This window comes from Pezoporus occidentalis, unplaced genomic scaffold (assembly GCF_034315485.1).
Source record: "Pezoporus occidentalis ecotype Australia unplaced genomic scaffold, CSIRO_AGI_Poc_V1 ctg95, whole genome shotgun sequence".
Taxonomy (NCBI): domain Eukaryota; kingdom Metazoa; phylum Chordata; class Aves; order Psittaciformes; family Psittacidae; genus Pezoporus; species Pezoporus occidentalis.
The window spans coordinates 255,231-280,183 of NW_026916315.1; the positions used below are offsets into that span (position 1 = coordinate 255,231).

General features: G+C 43.1%; 1 protein-coding gene across 8 annotated transcripts in view; it reads left to right on the forward strand.

Moving 5' to 3' along the window:
* Positions 1-24,953, forward strand: part of LPP (LIM domain containing preferred translocation partner in lipoma) — a 353,500-nt gene that overhangs the window by 95,987 nt on the left and 232,560 nt on the right. For 5 of the 8 annotated variants that reach the window (XM_062606306.1, XM_062606312.1, XM_062606305.1 and 2 more), the window contains 2 exons: positions 3,559-3,664; positions 7,928-7,991. The gene's annotated coding sequence lies outside the window, so the exon portion shown is untranslated. The remainder of the gene's footprint in view (positions 1-3,558; positions 3,665-7,927; positions 7,992-24,953) is intronic. The other 3 variants (XM_062606310.1, XM_062606311.1, XM_062606313.1) reach the window with 2 other exon arrangements.

Sequence of the window (24,953 nt, forward strand, 5' to 3'; positions counted from 1 at the left end):
GGGAATGAACTAGTGAAGTGGGAGAGGGGACTGTGTGTTGTGAAAATCAGTGCACCAAGTGTACAGCCCTTCACTTTTTGCTCTTGTAGTGTTTATTTATCTATATGATTTGCAGGGAGGAGAAGGGGATGGTAGTGTAGGAGGTACATCTGTCTCGTCCAGGAGAGAGTGACTGTTCAGATGAGAAGGCATTGTGCATGCAGTGCTTGAAATTAGCCCTTAAAATAGCACACTCCACATCTTAGTAATGCATTGAATATACCTGAATAAGAAACAGTCTGATTGAAGTATTAAGCTTGTTGTAGTGGGTCTGCTGTGACTCATCAGGAAATCGAAAGTCTTGAGATGAAACTCACCCTCTCTTATGTCTTTTTGGAAGAGACAGGAATTAGTCGTAGATGGGAAGTAATTAATTGTTCTATGATTGTCATAAATAGGTACCAAACAACAAGCTCATGCTGAAGTATTTATATCCTAAGCCCTGTCTTGTGAGCCCAGCTATCAAGAGCCTCCATCAGACAGTGAAAAATAAAGTTCTCTGGAATGAGCAGCACTTCCACCTACATGCATTTAAGTGAGACAGGATGGAGGTGAGCTGGTAGGCTGCATGCTGTAATAAGCCATTTACTAGGATATAATGGCTGCAGGGTACAAATGATGTTTCTACTTATTCATGCAAATATTAAAAAAGAAAAAAGCCCCCCCCCCCCGTAAAGTCTATAATACTCTTAATCCCCAGTTTGCTTCATGAATATTAGCTTGGCCAATGTTGCAACACCCCATGGAGGTAGACAACATGTATGCACAGCCTTCTTCATCTGCCTGAGAAACTGAGGCAATGGAAAGGCTTTTAATTTATGTTTCTGGCTCTATACTAGGGCAAATTCCTGGGCAACAGCCTGGTTTCACAGTGGGCAGGATGGAGAAGTCCTTTCGTTCTTGGCAGGAGCATGGGAATTCTGACTTTCAGGGACTAATTCCATGAATTTAGGGTTTCCTTTGGAGAGATTTGCTGATTTGCTTCTGTTGCAAGTAGAACTGTCCTGTGTATTGGAGTCACAGAAGGTGCATTGGCATAGCTGGCAGAGGTAGATAATGAGGGGATGAATATGCACAGAAATATCTCTCTAATTTAGACAGTAGCTATAGCTATTACGTATCTGTCTGACTGTGGGATAATGCTGGAAATGCAGATGCTGGGAAAAGAAGCAAGACAATCAAGATGAGCAAATACCTGTTTAAAAAAAAGCAACAATCCCCAAGGAAAAGGAGCTTGATGGCTTTGTGTTTGTCTGCAGTGAAGTCATGGCAACAGAACATTCATTTAGCAAAATTAACTGTTTCTCTATCTTACCAAAAAAAAAATCAAATAATAATGATGCAAGGGAGCATCCTTTTATCTCAACCAAATGAGTCCGTTTGTGCCAAAGCAATGGAGTCATCCTGGGGAGTTTGCTCCAGAGAGCACGTGCTTTATTAGAACAAAATGTAATAGTTGTCCCACAGCCATAACTGTAAGAGCCTGGTGCCCTAGGCGAGCACTTTCAGTAACAGGAAAACCAAAGTTAGGTTCCTGTACCGATATGATGTTGAAATACACACTTTGGAGCCTGATTTTAAGCTTTCACTTGTTTGGGATTTCAGCTCAGTTAAGTTCTGGATGCAGCTTTCAGAAGGGCTGTAATCTTTTTAAAGTTCCTCATGGGTAATGCTTAGTTTCAAAATTAATTAGGTATCTAGGGACAAAATGTTGATGATGCTTCACTTTGGGTGTACCCAAATACTTGTAAAAAAAACAGTTGCCTTTAAGTCCCTTTGACTTTGAGACATAGGCTTCTTTGTGCCCAAGACTCCGTTTTAGCTCCTGACCATAGCAGTATCTGAAATAATTGTCACACAAATACCAAAAATAACACTTGTATGCTACTTCTGTTTTGGTGTTTGCTCCCCATCTCCATGCACAGACCGCTCTGTGAAGCAGTATGCAAGGTGGACCACACAGTGACTGTGTTGGTAGGCATGAAAGCTCTTTTTACATCACCAAGAATCTCATATTTGGAATTCAGAAATTGTTCATCTTGGTGATAAGCAGGGGCAAGCTCCAGGGAAAATATCATGAACTCAAACGTGTTGCTTGAGGTGCCTGGAAGGTGGTGTTTCTCTTAAGTAGTGTTTTCCAACGAGATTGAATTTTACTTTGTGGCTCTCCTGGAGATGGTTTTAGGCAATGCCTTATGGTTTCCATGAAAGCATATGACAGCAGAAAGAGAAAGCTTTTATCTTTATGAAGGAGTGAAACAGCTCCAGGGAGATTTCTAAGGGTGATTTGACTTTGATTTGGTTTCTGTCAGAAACATTGGGAAGCTTCAGACTAATTGGAAACTTGACCATTTATTGACATCAGTGCTCACCAGATGAACATGAGTTGTCTTCCACTGCTTTTTCATACCTGGAGGAAACTTGTGGCTTTCTCCTGCAACTTAAATTTTGGTTTAATGAAAGAGAAGTGAGAACTGAGCATAGGTGGATGAGTTCTGGTCAATGAAGGAGAGCCACAATTGTTTTATACAGAGATAGGTATCTCAGATACTGCTGTGGACGTCTTCTATGTAAAAAGCCAATGTTTCGGCTTTTTTTTGGAAAGCGTCTCTTTCGGGAGGGACCTCATATGAATAGCAGAGCTCTTCATGTCATTTGTCAGACAAGGTGCAGAGGCTGGCTGGGGGTGCATGGTGTTTCCCATTTCAGCCTTAGGCTGGTATATTTGCAGAAGTGGCTGGCTGTTTCTTTCCACTTGTTTCTGTTCTCCGAGGCTGGATATAGCCCTTGCTGTAGCTCTTAACAATATGAGAGCAGAAGGGCCAGGCCATAGCATCCTCCTGCTGAAGCAATGCCCATGGGCTGCCTAGAGGGAGGAGAGCCAGTGAGCTAGAGTGGGAGTGCAAATCCAAGATGGTTACACATTAGATTCCGTCAGAGGCTTTTAAGGAATAACAACTCACATCTCAGGCTATTTTGGGTGAGGGGTGAGATCCCCAAACAGGAATACTTGCAAGTTAGGAAGCTCCAGCCCCATGGGTTGTCCCAGCACACATAGGGCGAATGAGCACTGTGGAAAAGCCTGAGCGGCTGCTGCCAAATGACTGGGATGGTGCAGCCCACGATGTCTGTTGTGTCTGAGATCTCTGTAAAGTCTCTCGCGTCCTTCCTCAAGTTTAGTTTTCCCGTGGAGGCTGTCGCAGTAATGAGAATGTCTCCCATCTGCTCATCACATGGCTTGGCACATTTAGCTAGAATATATATATATATTTTTATTATGGGGTTAGCCAGTGGTAACCATGACGATTAGACTTACCACACGGCATTTTTTTCCCTCCTCGAGTCGGTTTGAAATGCTGACAATTAAATAGATACAGTACACTTTAGAGATCTATCAGTCTCTTTGTTGTCTTGACAACCAGAGTATATTTAGAAATGTAACAAGTACATGAAGTTCAATTGCACTTTTGCTAAAACATAGTTTTGTAGCTTGAGAATTTAATCTGTTTTTTTTTGTAGATCCAGGTGCTTATTTGAGCTGTGCCTGACTTTTGCTTTGGTCTCTTTGGGAAGCTCCTACATAGCAGTGGGAAGACTCAGCTGGTGGAAAGAAGGCCCTTGTCAGGTAGGGAGCAAACCTGCCCCTGTTTATTGGAGATACTTTGCATGGCAGGGGCTTGGGTGAAGGCCTGGTAGCCCCTGCATACCTGGGCACCAAGAGTCCTGTACCTCCGGGTACTTATGGTGCCCTATGCACCTGGGTGCTTGTGGTTTGGCTGCTGATTTGCAGTGTGAGAGGAATGTGTGTGATCATTGTCTCACATCTGCTGTTCCTGCAGATCCAGCTCTGGTGCTGGGGAGCAGTAAGCAGTGTGTCTGAGCATCCTCTCCTAGATGAGCTGCTCTCGCAGTTCCGTAGCGCTTTGGTGTGGGAAGACAGTACCATGGAGCATGACACTGGTAGACTGTGACATCTTTCTTCCTGCACCTGAGTTACCTTTGGTTGCAACCAGCAATATCTCTCTTCCACTGAAGCAGTAACAGAGACTTCTTCTCTGTATCCCTTCCCCTGTTTTGCCTTTGATTTCCTGGGGACATTTTTGTTTGATTTTAACAAAAATACTACTACTACTAACAAAAAACTACTACCACCACTACTACTGTTTCTTTTGTCCCTTCCCATTTGACTGGAAGAATTGAGCTCATCCTCTCCTCATTGAGCTGGGATAGCAACATGTGGTCTAGTTTGGATTTTTAGGGTTGCATCCAGGGCTGGAAGAGCAGAAGTGAATTAAAATAGAGTGCATCTTCTGGGAGCTGTAAATGTCCCTGTCCCCCATCACCCACACTGGTTGGTATGTGTTGTGTGGCTGTGCTGCTCTCTGCCCTTTTCCTTTTGAGCCAGCAGAGAGCTGTGGTCAGTGTAGGCACCTTTGTGGTATCCCAGCCATACCTCTAAGTGTAGTTATGTGCCAGCCCTGAGGAACAGCTGGGATGTATTGCTCCCATCTACTGCAATCCTACAGCCTGAAGGCTAAGAGATACAGGCTGGCACCACAGTGCCTTCATTATGCTCCTAGCAGAGGATCTGTCAGTGCTAGCCCCTTGCTTAATGCGATGGCTTGCGAAGTTGCTTCTGAAGCAAGAGACACCCAAGCACAAGGATCTTGGAGTATTTCCCTGGCTTGAGTGACCAATGAATGAAATGGAAATCAGGCGAGGAAACAGAACAGTTCACTACCATTCCTCCATCTGCCTGACCAAGGTTGTGATGCTGGTTGGGGCAGCCCCTTTGGAAGGCTCACAGGTTGAGGAGCTGCTAAAAAAGCCTTCTTTGTGGAGGGGTGTTAGTGGCCCTTCCTAATCAGCACCTGAACCCCGTGGCAGGCCCTGGGATGCTTGTGGATTTTCTGCAAAATGTCAAGCAACTCTTCCACCATTCCTTGTCCAAGGTTTGACTTACAATTGATGCTTGGCAGTATGATTTGGGCAGGACAGCTGTGAAAAAAACAAATAAACCAAGATTCTCTTTTATCAACAAAGCTGTGGCAACACAACAATCTGAACAGGAGCTTGGTTATAGCAAAAGGCCTCCCCATCTGCTATTTGCCTAAGGGAACCACTTCATTTGGTGAGATAGTTTAAAGATGACAGCCATGATTCTGTGGTATGGATGTTGTGATGGTCAGTAGCATCCATCCCTGGGTAGCAAGCTGTAAAACTAGTCAATAGCATTGCTCTGCTGCTGGGGAGCATAGTCAGCACAAACTTGTCTCTGGGATGCTCTATTACAGGAGAGTGAGGAAGGCTCAAGGGAGAGGAGCCCTACCTGACATCAGCTGTTTTGGCAAGTGATGTCTGATGAAGTGTATTTCCTGAAGTCATCTTGTCTATCTGCTGTACCTGAAATATAATTTAGTAAGGCTCAAAAAGAGGGGAGGATTGTTTTTTTCTAGCATGATTTTGCTTCCCTTATCTCTGTATTTCTTTTTAATTCATTATCTGTCAAATAATGTGGGTGATTTTTCAGTGTGTGTGCAAAGCTCAGTTTCATTTTTCTGTTTTCTTTGCTCCTTCTATTTTACCAATTTCAAAATGAAAATCGAAAACCATAGTTATATCTCTACTTGAGCTTTGTTTGTAAATTGTTAACATGTCTTTTTCAAGTGTTTAATAGCTACTGGGATTTATTCTTAAAATACAACCACCAAAACCCAATGATGCTAATGAGTCTTCAAGAGTACTTTAAACAAGTTATCCCAATCAATCTGACAAAGATAATGGTCTTGTATTAGAAGATATTTAGCTGGAGGTTGGATGAGCTGTAATGTTTATGGGTCTGTAGATCTGTAACCAGACAAAATCAGAATAATGCTTTTGATTTCAGTGGAGCTGTATCTGTTTATTATAACTGAGTCTTAGGCAGCACTTTAGATGCAAATTGCAACCTCTCTGAAGTTAAGTGGGGTTTTGACTTAATTTCTGGAAGCAGTAATGTTAGCAAAATAGTGAAGACCAGGGACCCACATACCCTGAAGTCTGTAACTTTGAGTTGCTCTCTTTCACTTGCTGTCAAAATCAGATTCCCTCGATTTGGGCTAGTAATTAAAATGCAGCTTCTCTTAAGCATCTCCCAAAGGCAGGCAGAGAGGATGGAAGTGCAGCCTATGCAGATTTTATATATATATATACACACACACATATTTTGCAGAAGATGCCAGTAGCTACATTGTCCTCTCTGACTGCTTGTGGCTGGGCTGTTGGCCTGAAGATTGTGCTTTCCAGAATTATCAGGCTGTGATGCAGAGAGAGCTGGAATCTCCTTTCCCCCAGTGTACTTGTGTTCACACAGCAACTGGGAGACATGGGCCACCGCTCATCACCCCCACTGTGTGTGGCATAAGTGATTCACCATGCATTCATTCCTGGTCACATAAGGGGCATTAGTTTAAAGCAGGCTTGAGGTTAGTGTTAGCTATTTGAAGTCTTAAGTCTGAAAGCAACATCAAACAGGGAGCAGAAAATGTATCATGCACAAAAAAATCTCTGGGATTTATTTCCCCTTTAAAAATTAACAATAATAATAAATTCCAAACTGTTAGCATATGCTGTCTCCTCTGGTCAGGACACCTGTCTGCCTTTTTGCTGTTACTTGATATCGGCTTCCAGTGCTTGCAAAAATGTTAACGTGACTTTTTTGTCACGGCAAATATGAAAGGAATACCCAGTGTGTGTGGGCAGGTCCTCAACAAATTTCTCTGTGCTTCTTGGGCTTTGGTGTGGATCTGAAGCAACTGCTGCAGTTCTCTGTGCTCCCCTTCCTCCGCTGTGGACCGGGAGAGTGAAGATGCTGCCCTGCCAGACCCGGTTCTCCTGAGCAAAGACTGTTGATGGTTGGGCTAGTCGGTTTCAGCCTGGTTTCCTTAAAAACTAATGTATGTGACTGGCTAGATATGTTTCTCCTCCTCTTCAGTGATGTTTAACTCCTTGGCTAATCTGAGCCATGCTTGTTAAGAGATAATTAGACTTTAGGAAAATACGGTTGCAGGTGCAGTTAGGAGGAGCTTGTGGGCCTGGGATAGCCAGAAACATGGTGGGCTGGAAGAACTGGAGCAGGTGGGGCTGAACTGGACTTCCCACTAATTATTGATAGTATTTTTTAAGCTTGTTTATTTCTTCTTCAGGACTGAGATGAAGGGAAACAGATAACACCAGGGTAGGCTAGATATCAATAAGCTGGAAGTAAGAAAGGCTGCTGGTTGAAAGCAGCATGTGGTAACAGAAAAACGTGTTTTTGTTTTTAGCTGGGCATCCTTGGAGGCACCCAAAAGGAAGCAAGGGCTGAAGCTGTCTTACCCTACTGCTTTTTCCACAGTTGCTGCATGTTTAATGCATCCCTTCTCAGCTTCAGTTTTTCTTGGTGCTCGTGTGGCAAAGCCAGCACTGTGGGCATGACTCACCATTGGCCTGAGCAGTGGAGGAGGCCTCTTCTTAGAGGCCCTTTAAGCATGAGAAGCAGAAGGGTGTTTGGTCAGTCTTTGAAAGAGACTTTGTTACCTGCAGCCCTTAGGTCAGAACCTTTCACAAGCTCTACAGTGATTTGAAACAAGTAGCTTCCCTCCCAAATAAACTTCAGTTTCTCTGGTTGTTCTGATATAAACTGCAAATGAGTGAAAAACACTTACATGGGTCAAAAAAGGGACAGACTGACACATGGGTTGTATCAGAGGGGGAAAAAAGCTATGCTCTGCTCCATACAGGAGGGTAACTGGCATTAAGGGCCATTTTGGGGCTCTTTTCTTGGTGAGGTGTTACAGCCAGCTTGATTCACTTTCTGCTTTTACAATGAACAAAACATTGATTCTGATCTTTCTGTTTGCACCCACAGAGGTCCCTTGGAAAAGCTTGTCGTACATCTGCCTGAGTGCCTGACAGGGCCACCTTGCTTCCAGGTGCGGAATGGATCAGGTCATGGGGCTTTTGCCAACTGCTGAATGTAAAGGGAGTGGAAAGATCCTGAGACCATGTTCGGTCATTCAGCAAGTGATAGTCATTTCACCAAAGCTCAGGGTGGTGGGAGGCCAGCCTAAACAGGAGGCTTGAGGTGATTTTACTATTTCTGGGTCCAGGTCTGGAAGCAGCAAACATGCAGGCCCTCTTGGGAATGGGCGTGTTGCATGGGAATGATTGCATGGTCCTGTGAACTGTATTATTTTGACTACTTTTTGAATGAGACTTTCCTACTTGTGGACCTGAATTCACATTGCATCCATGGATGCTCTGCATCCTGGGTATGCTCCCAGCTGGTGATGGAGAGTTGGCTGTATTACAAGCTTTAATCTAACCATGCTTCAGTGGACAAAAGCAAGAAAGGATATAAGCCTATTAAGAATAACCTGAATAGCAAATTATGTGAGGAGCAAATTAATTCATTCTTTAGAATTGCCAGTTCCATCAAATTCACTTGGAGATATTTAACTGTGACTGTAAGGATCATCCTGATAAACTACCCCAAACTCTTGTAGGAGTCCCTTGCCAGATTATGTTTATGACATGCATTGTGCTTTGTGCCTATCCCATGATAGGATGATTCAGTTGCAGAAAGCGTAAGGCTGCAAAAAAGGAGCAGTGTCAGAGCAGTATGTTTGTCCTCAAGCCTCTGTCAGGTATGCCATCCCAGGAGGCAAAAGCGATGCTACAAAGTCAACTGGGGGAAGAAAGCAGTGAGCTTGTTGGGAAGTGTAGAATGAATGAACAGGGATTGCTGGTAGCTGGTTTAGAACAGCTCAATGGCCGTGATGAAGGTCTGTAGGAGATGTGCTTTGGTAGGGTGTGGTGGATCTGGGAAGTCTTTGCTGTGGTGATGGTTCCTTGCACCAAGTGGCAGCACCAGAAGGCCATGTGTGGTACAAGTGCTGGAGGCCACATAAGTTTATAATATATATATTTTTTTTTTTGGGGGGGGGGGGGGGCGTGGGGTGGGTGTGTTTTGCTTTAGTTGTTTGGGATTTGGTTTTTTTTTTTGGTTGTTGGTGTGTTTTGTTGTTTTTTTTTTTTTTAATGTGTAATTTATGGCTAGATGAGGTTTCAGCCCACTGTTCACTGCAAACAGGTGGGAACATTAATAAATGTTGAAGGACAAAGACAGACAAGGGATTAATGAACAGAGGACAGGAGATTAATAGCGAGAGGGGACAATTTGGTTCAAGGCCTGGTCTTCCCAGTTGCTGGGTTATGGAAGATTAATAGCAGCTTTTCTGTTAGTCTCACTCTTTCTGCAGCAGCTTTTCTGGCTAATAAACTGTTTCAGTGGGTTGCTGTAAATATGAAATCTAGGAAGAAGCCCATCCTTACAGACTGTTAACTAGGTGGGACAGTGTTAATTTTGCTTTCTATTCAAAACTTAAGCAATAACATCAATATATTTATGAGTTGTGAAGTCAGACGTTCAGGTGCTTACAACTCTTCTCAGGAGAAAAATGTGTCATAAAATGTTATCTTGTCAAGCAAGCTGTCTCTGACAAATTGTTTCATACTCAGGGTCCTGTGCAAGAGGTTGATTTTTCGTCTCTTGACTGAGTTTTCAGCTTTGTTTCTGTGGAAAACTGGCCTCTAGACCTGTTACATCTGGCCTCTCATTACACTTGTGTGAGATTAGATCACTGTAACAGAACACTAACTTTACAAAATTTAAATTCCACATTAAATTTGTGGAAGAACAGTGGAACAGAGAAAATCTATATTCTGGTAGTAGGGCACATGCTGTTCTGGTAGTAGGGTGCATGCTGTTCTGACATAGACAGTCAGCCTCAAACACCTACCTTAAGGCTGTACCTTCCAAGTCAAGCACTGCAGTAGTCCTTGGCATATGCCCTCAGTGTATTTTTGGTAGTCTTCACAAAGATGACCCCAAGCCCTTCATGCATAGGGTTATAGCAATATGCAGGTACATGTATGACCATTTTGGGAAGGAAGCAACTGTGTGCCCATAACAGTGAGCATGATGAAGACAGGGCTGATACCAGAACTTCATGTAGCAGTAGCTGTATATCTTTTCCAGAGAAGAAAGGCTACACACAGTTTCAAGTGTCCTGTAACAAAGCTCTGCCCCTCTCAACTGTTCTTGCATGCAGTGCCCTTGGCTTTTCAAAAGTTAATTGATTCGGCTATATTATGATTCCCTCTTTAATTTTATTTGTGTAAAGAAGAACATGGACAAATCTTTCTCCAGAGAAATATTTTACACTTCTCCTCTTTGAACACTGGCCTCAGGTCTGTCGCATTTCTTAATGAGTCTCTAACTGAACAGCTATGGTTCCTACATGCTCCAGCCTTGACACATGCATACTTGTACACCCACGTGCCTCCTCCATTGAACTGAGCAGCCTGCCTGCTCCCCTCGCATGCTCACTGCTTCAGGATTTGCATTAGCAAGGTAGTATCTTCCTGGGAAGCCCTATACACGAGTGGGGGCTTTATAACTGCAAGCATAGATAGATATGGCATCAGATGAGCTGTCTTGTGAATCGGAAATGCTGTAACCTCTTTATTACACTGTCCGCCCCACCACAGGCTTGTTTAACGTGCTTCTCCAGGAGCCCGAATTCCTGTGGGCTGCCCTACCCATGGTGAGGACCCGAGCTAGTGCCGAGCACAGAGTTGAACACCCAACACTGAATTACTGTCTGGTATGCCAGTGGCTGCCAGCTCTTTGATAGCCTGTTTTTAATGAAGATTCCTCCTGTAATTCCTAGAATATCTTTCAGTGCAAAAAATGAGCTCTGTGTGTATTTTGCTGTGGGCTGAATTTTTTTCCTGCTCTTCACAGCTCCCTCCATGAACAGAGAGGAAAGGGAGGGGGAAGCAGCTGACTGCTTTTTTTGTTGTTGTTCTTCTACTTGACTTCTGTGAAATATGTGGCAATCAATTGCTCACAACTAACAAAATGTTTTTGTTTCTCTTTGCAAAAGCATATGGGAACTGCAGGAAAAGCATATGGGTGTTTTTAGGAAAACATATTGGTGAATGGACAGATTATAGTGGTGCCAATATGTTTTGGGTGTCTGGCTAGACCACTACTACTGCCACACTTGCTGGCATGCAGACACATCCACAAGATTTCCAGCATGTGAGTGGTGTGTAGCTGCTTCTGGGGAACTGCTGGCTGTGCTGGATCAGACCCCTGTTAAAACAGTGTTGTGATCCATCTTTGGTGTGTGTGACTGCTTCACCATATCCCGGACTAGGCTCCAGGCTTGTGTTTATGGCAGCATATCCATTCTTTCAGTAGACTGAGCCCAGAGCTTCACGTGCAGCTGACTGCAAATAATGATAATGGTAACCATTTTTCTTTCTAAAGCCCTGGACTGAAGTCCTAATAACACCTGAGCATCTTGAAAACAGGCTAGGCAGCCTCTGTTTTACCTCTGCTGCTCCGTCAAGGTTTTTTTTTGTGTCAGCTGGAGCATTTATATTTAATTTCTCTGTTTTGCGGCTGCTTTTGAGAAGATGCAAAACATTTTCATTACTACTTATGGGCACAGTCCTGTTTGCTTTGATACTGGTGATCCAGAGAAAGGGATCCACAAGCTGGTAAGAGCTTGGGAATGGTAAGGGGATTAAGTGGCCTTGGTTGGTGCGTCTGTTCTGGTGGCTGTCAGCATCCCTACAGTTTGAGTTGCGCTGCCGTGGACACCTGTGCAAGAAGAAGTCTTTGACAACTCCATCTAGACATCCCTTACTGGTTGCCCTCGCGGTGAGGGAGTGCTGCCTGCCCTATCTCTGCCTGCAATGGGCACGGCTGTGGCGGGTTGCAGGGGTTTGTAGCAGCTCTCTGCCCATGTTTAGGTTCGGAAGGTCTTAGGGGACTGGCTAAGGTCTCGTTGCACAGACATGCACATTACCTCCTGTCAATAAGAGCTCATGGTCTAAATAGACAAAACAGAGCTGTGCTGAGAAAGATGTTACGGTCTCTGAGTGTCAGGAAAGATAGGCAACAACTGAACTCAGGAATGATTTCATGAGCGGGTTCAATCAGTCAGAGTTTGTACCATTGCTAGAAGAGGTGGTCCCGCTGCCTGTGTGTACCCAACCCTTGTTTTGGCCATAAAGTCAATTTTATCCTTTATAGACATAAGCATGAGTTGTGAGGCAGCAGAGGGGGCAAAACACGTGGCTAAAGACTGAAGAGATAAGCAAGATGTACATTTGGGCAGTCATTTGGACGTCACATTGTTTATCTTGGTTATGAACCTGGACTCTCAGATACTCTTGAGTGGTAATTCAGCACCTTTTAGTGTTCTTCCTCTTATGCCAACTCAGGATGATTTGGTAGTGAGTAATTTTACATTATTTAATGTAGCCACTTTCCTTATAGCTCTTTTGTTCCATGAGACATTTCCCTATTTTATTATGCAAACAGTACATTAAGATCCTTGTGGGCCTAAGTTCCCAGCAGTGCTTGAGATGATGGCAGGGAAGTAGGTTATTTCAGAAATAATGATTCTCTCCTCTAGAAGCTTTCTTGGAGTTCTGCTTTAGCTGCTTTTGATATTATACATGCTTTAAAAAAAAAAATAAAAAAAAACCCAGTACTTCCTAAATGTTATAGAGCTCAAAAAATACACTGTATGCCTTGTCACAATATTTAATACAGAGTGCTATTTACAGTAATGAATCAAAATGTCAGTTTTTAAAATATGAACTGTCAGAGTGTTCCTACTTTGCAGAAAACTTTGATATGACAGTTTTTTAATCATATGACTATTACATCAAATGTGTCTCGGTACTTTCGCTCAACAAAGTCTTTTTTTATTCTTTCCCCCTCCCTTTTCACTGTAGAGTCTGGTAGGGTTGTTTGACTGAATGCACTTTGATTAGAGGTTGGAAGGATGCAGAGCTGAATGCTTTTGTATATTGACAGATGGGATGTATCACTACCTGTGTTTGTGCTGACTGTGGTCACCTGGCCTTAGGTATAGCCTGGTTTGGATCACCTTTACCTTGTGTTCCCAGTGTTTGCCCCAAGTCTGCTGTGTGCTGGGGCTCAGGCAGCAGCACTGGTGGATGAGAGCCCTGACTAAGCAGCACTGATGCCTCTAGGTATAACTCCACATTTAGAGCAGCTGGGGTAAAACTGTCTCTTTAGTAATAAAAGCTGGCTTGTACAGTAACATTGCTAATCCCTGTAGCTTTACCATGAAGGGACAAGTAAAATAAAGAACTCGAGGCAGAAGATGCTTGTGCATCCTTAGTGAGCTGAAGGGGTTGCTGTGCAGGACAGGGTTGGTGTTGCTCCTGGAGGAAGAAGCAAGGGGCTGGGTATGTCAAGTGGCTTCCCCAGTGGCTTGGCTTACCCTGGACCCAGGTCAAGGAGTGTGCTTGTTCTCTGAACCCCCTCTGTGAATTTAGACCAGAATATTCCCCCCCCTTTTTTTTATTCTTTTGTTTGCTTATCTGCAAAATGGGAGTAATTAATTGATATTAGTAAAACTCTCAAGTCTCCCTAAAGCCGATTACTCAAACAACTGCTCTTCATGATGAAGACAAGGGAGAGCTTATGTAGGTTTAGAAAACATCTAGGCTTCAGAAAACACCTCTGGAAGGAAAGGGTTTGGTGTGCTCACATGAAGACTTGGAGGCCAGAAGGGAATCTAAGGTGTAGCAGAGCCATGTACCTCTGCCCGTAACATCTTTGTGCTACCTTGCTTGGGCCTTCAGATGGGTTCTGCTTATTAAAACTTGCAGAGTTACTGTTTTGTAGGTCTTACAAGTGCAGTATTTCTGATTTGGAGTTGGCCCAGCACAGCTATGGGAATGGGAAGAGTCTAAAAAGCCAAAAGGTGTGTATCAGCAGTCCAAAAAAGAAGAGTATGGGCAATGCAAGACACGAAATCTTAGAATCATAAAATCAGAGAATGGTTTCAGTTGGAAGGGACTTTAAAGATCATCTAGTCCAACCCCTCTGCCATAGGAAGGGACATCTTTCACTAGACGAGGTTGCTCAAAGCCCTGTCCAGCCCGGCTTTGACCACTTCCAATAATGGGGCATCCACAGCTTCTCTGGACAATCTGTTCTGGTATGTCATCTTAAAAACTTTCTTCTTTAAGTCAAATCAGATGGTCTTCTTGATTGTGCGTGTTTCTTGGAGCCTGATTAACTTGGTGTTTCAGATGGGCATGTCTATTAAATAATAGCCTTAACCCTTCTGCTAACATTATTGAAGGGATCAGAACTTGATTTAAGGGGTGTAATCACATATTTAAGTGCACTTTTGAGTAGCTGTTTAGTTCGAAACTTGTATGTGGAAGGCACAGACAAGGGAGCTGAATGTGTTTGAAATTTGGTACACTGAGGCCCACAGGGTCTCACCAGTGGTAAAAGATTTGGGAAGGCAGAGTCATTGCTGTCGCATCTCTCACAAGTAATATCCTGATGATAGAGGAGGAGATGAAAAAATAAAGAGGGGAAGCGAAGGGGGAAGGATGTGGCTGGTGGGTAGGGCAATGGTGGCATGAGAGACTCTGCTGGTGGTGGGGCCTGGTGTGGACCACCAGGAAGCATGAGAGATGCCATCTGGTGAAGCCAGTCCCAAAAAGTCTCTTATACCAGCAGGACTGATGACAGAGGGGCTGCCAGCAGCAAGGGCCAGTGGCAAGACAGAGTGAAGTTGTCACTTTTAAAACCATGTGGTTGTCACCTCCATCGAGTGAGTGTTGCTGCTTGCTGCATTCCCTCGTGCTGCAGAGGACAATTGATTATTATTCAATTTTCATTTTAGACAAACCACATTGTTAGTGAGTTGATTTTTATTTTGTTATTGTTACTGCAGCGGATAGAAAAGGAGCTCTAACAGATGTATGATTAGCAGGGCATGAAATTAGAAATGTTTGCGTACAAGGGAAAGGTTGTTTATTATCAAATTCCTCATTTGAAAATTAAGCGATACTAAGATTGGCCATGCGATTCTGCAGCAGGCGTGCAGCCCCCTTCGCTCCCTCTGTCCCAGCAGCATTGGGTGAAAAGTAACAGTATTTTAAATGTTACCTTTATTAAAAAAAGGTCAGTACCTGCCTTTGGAGACAGATTATCTAAAGAGCTTGTTCTCCCACTCTGGTACTGAAGGTTTCAGTTCAAGAAAATATTTTGACTGATGCTTAAGCCCCATTGATTAGGGCAAATGCAACATTTTCTATCAAAACTCTCTTGGATGGAAAATAAGGTTCTGATTGAATGATTCTGAGTGTGGGTGTCTCCCTGGGTGAAAAGTATTTGTTGTCAAAATGCTGAAAAAATTTCTATTTGGAGTCACTGCTGCCACATAAGTAGAGTGGTGGGGTTTGGTATGCAGTACCCAGTCCTTTCCCCCTCTTGGGTCAGTCTTACAGCCAAACCACATCTCCAGTCTATACAGCTTGGGAGTCCCTAGTGCACTGGGATGGTGGTGCCTCTTAGGTGTGGTCTGCATGGGCACTCCAGGAAACAGAAACCAGCTTTTCACACCTCAAATGCTGTCAGTGCTGGGGTGGTAATTTTGCATGGGAATGCTGTCAGGCTCTGGTAGAAAGCCATTGGCATTTAGATTTTTCTCTTAAAAATGGAGTGGTGTTGTTTTTTTTTTCTCCTGTAGAAAGTATCTGTGCTTTTTCCTACAGCACCCCTCCTCCCCAGTAATGGAATTTTTAGTTTGAGAAAGTGATCTGTTGTTTTATGAGCTCTACCTGTGATGCACAATTCTCAGGTACAGCTGCTGTTTCCTAATCTCCTTGAAAAATCTGGAAATGAATTTTGAAAGAGCTAGGTTAAGAAATGTGCATCAGAAACACTGTTTATCTGTGTTATGCTGTTGAGAGAAGCCTGGTCCTACCTAGGACTGAACATTTCCCAGGTACTTTGACTTTGTCACCTACTTTGTTCTGATCCGGTTTTGTCCTCTAAAACTTTGTGGCCAAGTGCAAGTCTAACAATATTTGAAGTTAGTAGGGCTACTTGTGTAAAGTTTCATGTGGGTGTTTCCAGGACCCAGACCAAGGTGTTGTTGTGATGGATTCTGCCCACTGAGCCTGGATGGTATTGAGCAGAAAATAGGAAGAGGGCTAAAAGACTGTTCCTGTGCTCTGGGAACAATTGAGACAGAAAATTGCTTCCAGGATTTCTTCATTTTTCCTCAGAGGGTAACCAGCCTGTGTAATTCTCTGCCACAGGAAATACTGCCTGAATCTGTTACCCAGAGGCAACCAACAAAGTTTAGATAGCAGCCTGAATACCAAACGATCTGCAGAACAGGGATTGTCCCTTACTTGGGTTGTGTCTTTGTGTATTGACTGTTATGTATGTCATAGAATGCCACAGTGGTGCCACCACCATGACAAGTAATTGACTATTGGCCTAGATACTTAGTGTGTTCCTGGTACACAGTTAGACTTTCATGCCCTAAACAAGGACACAAGTTTTTATGCTGAGATTGTAAATGGAGATTTGCTTAGTGTTGTGCACTAAGTGTTAGTGTTAGTATAAGCCTGGAATTGATCTCCATTTTACTGAAGAGCAGTTCCAGTAAGATGATGGGTGCCCAGTAACTTCAGCTATATTCTTGACTCATCTTTAGTCTTTGCAAATCACTGTTTCTGCACCTTTTTTTGCTCATCTGGAGGACAAGATAGCAGTTGGGCTACTTGCAGCGGTTTGTATCAAGTTTCAGATAAGGTCTTTCAGCCACATAATTTATTGCAACTTTTAGGGGAAATTATTTAGATTTTTTTACTTGAGTGAGAATAGTTGTGGCCAAATCACTGTGTAAGCTTTATACCTGCTGGGCATTGAAATTTGATTCCTTGATTTCCATTAGCAGGTCATCCTGGGCCAAAGGATCTTGAGCTGCTAGAATAGAAAAGAATGTAACGTAACAAAATGAAGTTGGTGTTTGGTTATGGGCTCTGGATGTCATTGTTCCTGTCTGTTCATCTAGCTAATGTTTGCTTTTGTGTAGTATTTGTCTGTGTCTGTGCTTCTGTGCACATGGGGAAAAGGAGGACAAATATCACAGGAGTGGATTAGCATTAAAAAATAGTTAACTAATCAAAGCCATAAAGCTTGTCCAGATGAATTCTTTAGAGTAATAGCTTTGAATTTCCCAAGCAGCCGCAGGCCATAAAAGCGAGTCACTATCATTCAGAGATGCAAAAAATCCCCTTCTGTTGGAGTGTTGGACCTATTTGTTCCTTTTTTAGGAGGGCATTCAAAATGTTTGCTTCATTTTCTACTGAACAGCTCACTGCCATCCGTCATGAGCATTTGCCAACTGAGACAGCTCCAACTACCCCTCAGTTTTAGCCCTCCACTGAAATCCGTATATCTGTACTTTGCATTTTGGATGTCTTTCAGCCCTGTGTACTGTGCAGTGGGATAGCCCTGACAGAGCACTTTTTGTCCCTGAGCTCAAAGTATTGTAAAGAAGGGCCTGAATGTTGTCCCCAGAACCTGGATGGAGGCGACATGGAAGGGAGGATGCAGATGGAGAGTGATACCTGGAAAGATTTCCTACATAACCCAGAGATACGGCAGGAGAGCCCTGTTCTTTATCCTGTGTTCTGTTTAGTCCTGCCCCAGCAGACGCACCAACCCCACCAGGTTTGCAGAGCAGGTAGGATGAAGTGGGAAGGAATTTCATTTTACTTACATGAATGAAAGCAAGCACATTGTTTGGCTGCTGGGAGAAAGTTACTGAAGGCTGACACCGAAGGTTAGGCATCCAGCATTTGGGAATTGGGCATGTAAATTTGCTTTATGCTTATGAAAGTCTCTCTTTCACAGTGATTTGCTTTGCTGCTTCTTAAGATGTACAAAAAAGTGAAGTTCTGGTGTGTGGTCTATACACAGATATTTGGATAGCATGGTCATTAATAGGAATTAAAATTACATTGTGGTAGGTCAGAGCTTATCAAGAAAAAAAGAAAGAAAAAACTCTTAGAAGACACAAGGTGCTTTGTAGCTGGAAGTGCCTGTCACCCTGCAAGAGCTCATCTGTCCTTTTCACTTATTATTTTATTCTTATTTTATTCTGTTAGGCAGTAAAAAAAAACCCTGCCTAATGCCTACTGGCTTTTTAATATTACTTAATTGTATGCACATACGCCCAAAAGAAAGCCACACATATTTTTTAGCATTTCACCTTTAGGGTCCCAAGGGAGGGATGTTAATGGCTATGTCCTGGGGTGCCTTTTAAGCAGAGAATTCTACTTTTGCTTCCCTTCTGAAACTTGGAGTCTCATTCTCCAGATAACCAGATTTTAATGTAACCACATTTAAAGTGTTTGTGTACATACGTAACTTTTCTTTTCCTGGTCAGTTAATGAAAGTCCTGAGTAGATTATCCTAAAAACTGAGGTCATTTTTATAACAGGTGGGCAATGCATAGAGGGTGAAGCTGTGACTGAGGGGCTGCATTTTTTTGTAAGGGATTAGATCCTTGCACAGGAGTGGGCATGACATTCATGTGCACCATGTACACATATCCTGTGCATGGTTTCTGTGGTAAAGCAGAGATGATTTACTCACATAGCAGCGCCATTTGCTGGGATGAAGTCATCAGTGTTCAGTTATAAAAGCAATATAGACGTACCTCCATATACAGGATAGTGCAAAGTAAGTGTGAAGCTCATCTTTCTTCTCACAGATTGTACTTTGGCCTTTTGTATAGGCCTACCCTCAGATGAGAGCAGTGCTCAGTTATTGATAATATGGGCAGAAATTGAATCTGAAGCCTAGGGCCTTTCTGCACAGGGAGAGTATTGTGAAACAAAGTCAGGGTGTGAATTTAAAGTGCAATAGTTGTTCTGAGCATACTTCTCATGTGGGCAGTCTTATTCTGCTCTGAGAGGGCCTTTGTGCAGTTCTGCTTCATCCATTGCCAAAGGCACTCTCAGTGCAGAAAGAAGAATGCCCACACAGGGAGCAAATAGCTTTTCCAGGCTATTTCATCATGCTGAGGAGTCCCTGGAGATGCACATGGTTTCATGTCCCCATGACTGCTGCAGGAGCTTGCCCTTCTGCTCGCTCTTCCATAGTTCTTGTGTGAGGAAGCGTGCCTTGTGATGGGCAGTTGGTGAAGTTGTATCTTCTGTACCCTGCTAGGTGCAGCATGCATCTCTCATTTGCCTGAAGTTATGGGTCTGGCCTCAGGAATCCTAGAGGTCTTGAGCTTCTTTCAGTGCTGCTGGTGTTGCAGTTTGGCATTCTCCATCAGTACAATCGCCTCTCATGGTGTGTCCTAGCTGCTGAAGAGCTCCTGTGAGATCATGCCTGCATTCATGTGTTGTTCTTTTTCATATGAAATCATCAGGCAAACCTGTGTGCTGAGTACAATTGTTATCTGAATATTGTTGAGCAGGAAAACAAGAAAAACCCATCTGTTCTACAAAGAGGCAGTGTAAAGAGCAGGCTCTGTAACTAAATAAATTCACATCTGTTTAGCAGAACCATCAAATGGTGGGCAGAGGGGTCTAATGTGAATCACATGTTGAAACCACAAGTATGAGTGAGATGAGCTGCAAAAGAGAGAGCCTGGAAGTGTTGATTCATGTGAGCAGCTGTTGGTTCCTCTCCTTATTCTTTCCCTCTACCAGTTTCCTGAGCAAATTATGTAGAATCAAAAAAGCAGGGATGTGCACATGTGTACGCATACATATGTGTATATGTTTGTATTCCTTGCATGATTAAATAGCCTTTCTGCATCATTATAAGCCATTAGATCATAGCTTCAGTTGGAAAGGCAATGGATTGTAGAGGGGGTTGCATAGCAGGGAGGGCAGAGCTGGCATGAAGAGAGCAGGTGAAGCTGTTCCCTTGTGGTGTTGCTTCACAAAAAATGGCCCTGATGTAGCTTGCATTAAAAAGGGACTTGCCTTGGAACTGATTCTCAGGATGACATCTCCAGCAGTGTCATCTCAAGGAACCTGATGGGAGCAACCTAGAAACTTCAAAGGGTAGGTTGTGCCTTCATGTGTGCAAGCTAGTTTCAAAACAGGTATTTGCATACTAGTCCTAACAGACTCCATTTTTCCATGGATCAGTTTAATTTGTTGCTTAGATTTTCCCCTTAGTCTTTTAAGTCCTGCAGAAACAAAGGGCAGCTCAAGTTTCTGTATTGGTTGCATTTGCGATTTATTTTTTTTTTCTGTGCCAAGAACATAATACAATTTCAAAACATAGTATTTTTATGACTTAAGGCAGCAGTTTCTAACTTAAAAACAAGAAAGCTTTGGGGATGTACCCACAACTCAGGTGCCTCAGTTAATGTTATTTGGCTGGTCTCCATAGCCCCTTAGAGAGTCCATGCAGAGGAGCAAGCATCTTCTCTCCCACAGGATCTCATGAAAAGAAACATGCAATAATTTCAGTCTCAAAGGTGGTTTCTTGTTGCTGTCTTGCCTTTTGTCCTAGATATTTTGCAATAAATGAGGCCAAACTTGTGGGAATGAAGAGTTATGGTAAATAGACCTGGTTTGCACAGGTTCTGATCTCCTGCAGTTCAGTCTGCCTTCTTTAGCTGACAGAGAGCTGTGCTCACACAGCTTACCTGGGATGTGAGCTCTGCAGGAGTGCACTGGAGGTAATGAAGCACTTAAGGGGATGGGGGGCTGAAGGCCCCCATGGAATGATTAAGGTGCTGGCAGCTGTGTTACTTTGAAAGAAAAATATGTGCGCTGCATAGCAAAGGCATGCTGAAATGCCTATCAGAGGCTTAGTTCTGTGTGGGGACATGCTTTGCCTTAGAGTTGTGAAATAGTGGTAGCAACTATTAGAGGGGATTTGATAAACAGAGCTGCTTGTGCAGTTACCAGCTCTATGGCCCGGCTGCCCTAGTGTAGTTCAAAATCAGAATGCAAGTGTTTGCCAGCAGTGGCTAAAATGCATCAGTGTCACTGTCTCTAGATACATGAAGAATTTGGTTCTTCCTTCACTCCAAAAATTCCCTCTGCTGATGATTTGTTTCCTCTCTTCCACGTCCCCACATATTCTTTTGAGAAAGTGCAGTGAAGATAGATGAGCATTGTAATGTCTTCCTGGATACTGTCAGATTTGAGCCGTTTCACATCTAGGGAACTGATGTGGCCAGTCTAGTATGGAAACTTTTGCCATAACAAAACTTCATACTGATTTCTGGGAAGGGGAATAAAGGATTAACTTGGGTAGTCAGAAACAGAAGACACCAGTGTGATAGTGATGGAGCAACTGGAGTTAGCTTTTTAATGTAATGAGCAAAATTGCAAGACCTGAGTGGATGCCTGGCTGGGTTAATTTCATTGCTGGCATTGTGGTTTGTGCCAGCTGAGGAATTTTCTCCCAGAGCTTTGAGTACCACTGTTCCTGAATGAATGGACACTGGTAGAAGGGAAGCACAACAGTTTCCTAGCTGGTGCGTGGTGGTTTTAGGAGTTTCAAAGAAGAATTGAAAATCAAATCTCAAGCACTTGTCTTCAGTCACACGTTTCTATTTGGAGCAGAACTAATGCCCAACAGTTACTAAATGGAGCTTTATCTTGATGTGCTCCAGAGTGTCATGTCATGCTTGCCTTTGCTCTTAATAATTCTTCTTCACCCATTTCTCTATGCTTCCAGAACACCCCTCTTTTAACAGTTGTCTTCTCAATGAGCTATAAGTTGTTTTGTTGAGTCCATGTGGCCGTGGACATTCTGGAGCATTCCCAACTTAGACACCGTCTCAAAATATGTCTTCTGTTCTTATTTATTGCTTGAGGGAAGGACCTGGAGTAGGCAGTAAACACTAGGTCACATATGAATCCAATGTGTGCTGTCATTGCCAACAAAGCAAGCTAGATACAGAGTTGCTTCAGGAGATGCCTGGACAGTAGACTGAGATTAGTTATTTTTCATATTTACTTTGTGCCGGAGAGGCTGTTATTCAATCCTGAGTTCTCCAGCTGAACTAGGATATGGAAGAGCTGGAGAGGGTCCAGAAGATGGGCAATCAAGAACCTTAGAGCACATGGCCTACAAGAAGAGGCTAGAGGAGCTTTGCTTCCTGTATCTAATGGAGAGGAGACAAAGGAGTGGTAAGTGGCAGCCTGTGACTACTGCCAGGGGTAGCTGATGACAGAGCCAAATGCTTCTCTACAGGTAGCAAAATAAAGTGCCATGGACATACATAGTGGATTGGGAGGTTCAGCTGGAGCGCTGGAAAATTGTTTTCATTGGGAAATAGTGCAGCACTTAAACAAGTCACCGGACAGCAGGGGGTTCTCCATTTTGGATGTTTTCAAGGATAAAAGCACAGCAAGCCTTACCCAGTGCTGATGATAGTCCAGTCTCCTGCTAAAAGCAGGATTTGGTAATCTACAGAGATCCTCTTCTCTTTCTTGACAGTACTGAAGGCTTTTAGCTTCTTTAAGGAGGAAGCACTCTAAAGATTTATTTTTGCTTTGTTTTGCAAAAGCGAAACAAGAATATATTGGGGTGCTCATGTCTTGATGATGTCAAATCACCTGTTGTTGTGAAACTCAAATGTTCCTGACTGTTTATAGTTAGGGGTCTGTGTACTTCCTTTTGTACAGTTTTAATACACTCAAATATCTTGCTTCCATTAGCAATCTCTCTGCAGCATCAGTTCCCAGCCATCTGGCAGCAATATCACTCTTCTGTGTGTTAGGATATAGGTTTTATCATAGGAAAAAGGCTGTTTCCCCTGATTATTTGCAAGGTGCCATGGGCTGAGCTGCCACAAAAAGCACCAGTTGGTGCAGTGCTCAGGAAGGAGAAGAAATCATCTAGGGATTTGTCATACTTGAGACTCTGATTTCTAGGATGGCTTGGGATCTGAGGGAGAAAAAGTTAAGTAGATCAGGTTGGAGGAAAAGAATCAGGGATTAACGATTTTGATCCTAGACACAGTTCCTTCCCATTAATTGCTGGCCTTTTAGTTATCGCAGTTTCAAAGTCTGGTTCATACTGCCAGCCCCTTGAGGTGTCACAAGACCATGCTCATGTCCTTGAGTGGGGCCCATGCTATGCCTGTATTCTGGGCTGCAGCTTGCTTTTCTATTCACAGAAACCCTCTCAATAGCTTGGGGTTCAGACTGCCAGTAGCAGATATGTTTTCTTCCAGGGGTGACGGCAGCTGGCTCTTCCTGCAACCACAGGTATTTTAGAAGAGAAGTGAAATGCAGGGAACCCATTGTAAATAAACCCACCTACACCCATCCTAGCCTCACTGGGTAGGACCTCAAGCTCTGCACTGTTTCCTTGTTCACTCTATATCAGTTTCCCACTGAGCTCAGATCCCTGCTGTTTCTCCCCAGGCTGAAACATACACACACAACACTCTGCAAAGCTAATACAATTATCCATGTGTCAATATGCTGCCGTGGTCCCATTTGGTCTCACTAGGGTCTTGTTGATACCTAACTGCTGAGCTGAACGTTAGTTCTGCATGGTTCCTTCTTGTTTACAGCCAGCATCAGCATCCAAACAGCCTGTTCTTGCTTTAACACCTCTACCCTTCTAATCCCTTGTTGTCTTGATTTCCTTTGTCATATGTGGAACTGTCTTGATCAGCCTGATTCCGGTATGTCTCCAGCAGCTGAGAACTCCAGTCCCTTAATCGTTTTATTTGATGGATAAGCTCTGTGTTGCTTGGCAGTGCCTTACTGAAGTAGGAAGCCAAGTACTGAGCTGTGGCACAGGCAAGACAGTGAATATAGACACAAAAGAATAAAGGCAGCTTTTTTTTTTTCTTTTTTTTTTTTTTGCAGAGGGACCTTGAAAATAAATTGTGTGCAGGAAAACAGTGTTTGTGTAATGGAGCTTTAGGTCTGAGAATCCTAAAATAAGATTTCTGCATCATTCTGCCTGTTCTTTTGCTGTCCTTATTATTATATTTCCTCTCATTTTATACACAAAATTCTGAAACATCCTTCTCAAACTTTTCTTTGTGGTGCAACATCACCCTCAAAAACTTGTATGTCAAGTTATCAGGAGAAGAAGCTTTAAGAATTGGAAGAGCTTCGTCTGGCTCAGAGCTGCCTCCTGGCTCAGCTCTCAAGGTTCAACCACAGACTTTGCTGTATTTGAGTAAGCATTTTGGGCTGGCCACCAGGTCTGCCTGCTCTGTTGCCCTAGAGTGTTGTAACCACGAGTAGTTGAAGCCTTGGATTAATGTTTTATCCCATATGATCATATTTGGAGTGGCTGAGGATTGTCTCTTATCACAGAAGTCAAGAATTGGGCTGCTCTCTGGTAAAATTGTAATGTGGTCATTAGAGTTTTATTAGATTAGATAGATCCATCGATCTCCAGGAAGCCAGTATTACGTCTTTATTTCAATGCACATGGGCCAGTCAAGTTCAACTTACTGGGATTTTAAAGCCTAGTTTGTCATCCAACACCAGGATGTGACGTGGCTGTAAAAAGAAGATTTTGTTTGCCAGCTTTTATGCAGCAGCAGTCAAATTCAAGTAGCCTGCATCTAATCCCAAAACTACTAATGCAATTATACTGGGAGAGAAAAGAAGTTTTATGTTTAGTTTACCCTTCTACCTTTTCACTGTCGAAGCTGATGCAAGAGAAATGAGCTAAGAATGAAACTTAAGAAAGGGTAATTTTTTTGGTTGATACCAACATTGTCCCAGCAGCAAAGTTTTGGTATAAGAATGAATGTGATATGGGGTTGGTATCTGGTGAACAATATTCATGGTGACATTAATCTGTGAAGCATCTTTGTAGCAGAGAGAAGATGGTTCTTTATGATCATGTCATTAGAATCTCCACTATGGACTTCATGTTTTCCTGTTGTGTCTGAGTAATACTGTACTCAAACAGTACATTAAAAAAAGTCCCATTCCAAACTGGTGTGGATCTGCTAGCAAAATAATGAAGTGTGGGTGCAGCCTTGCCGGGG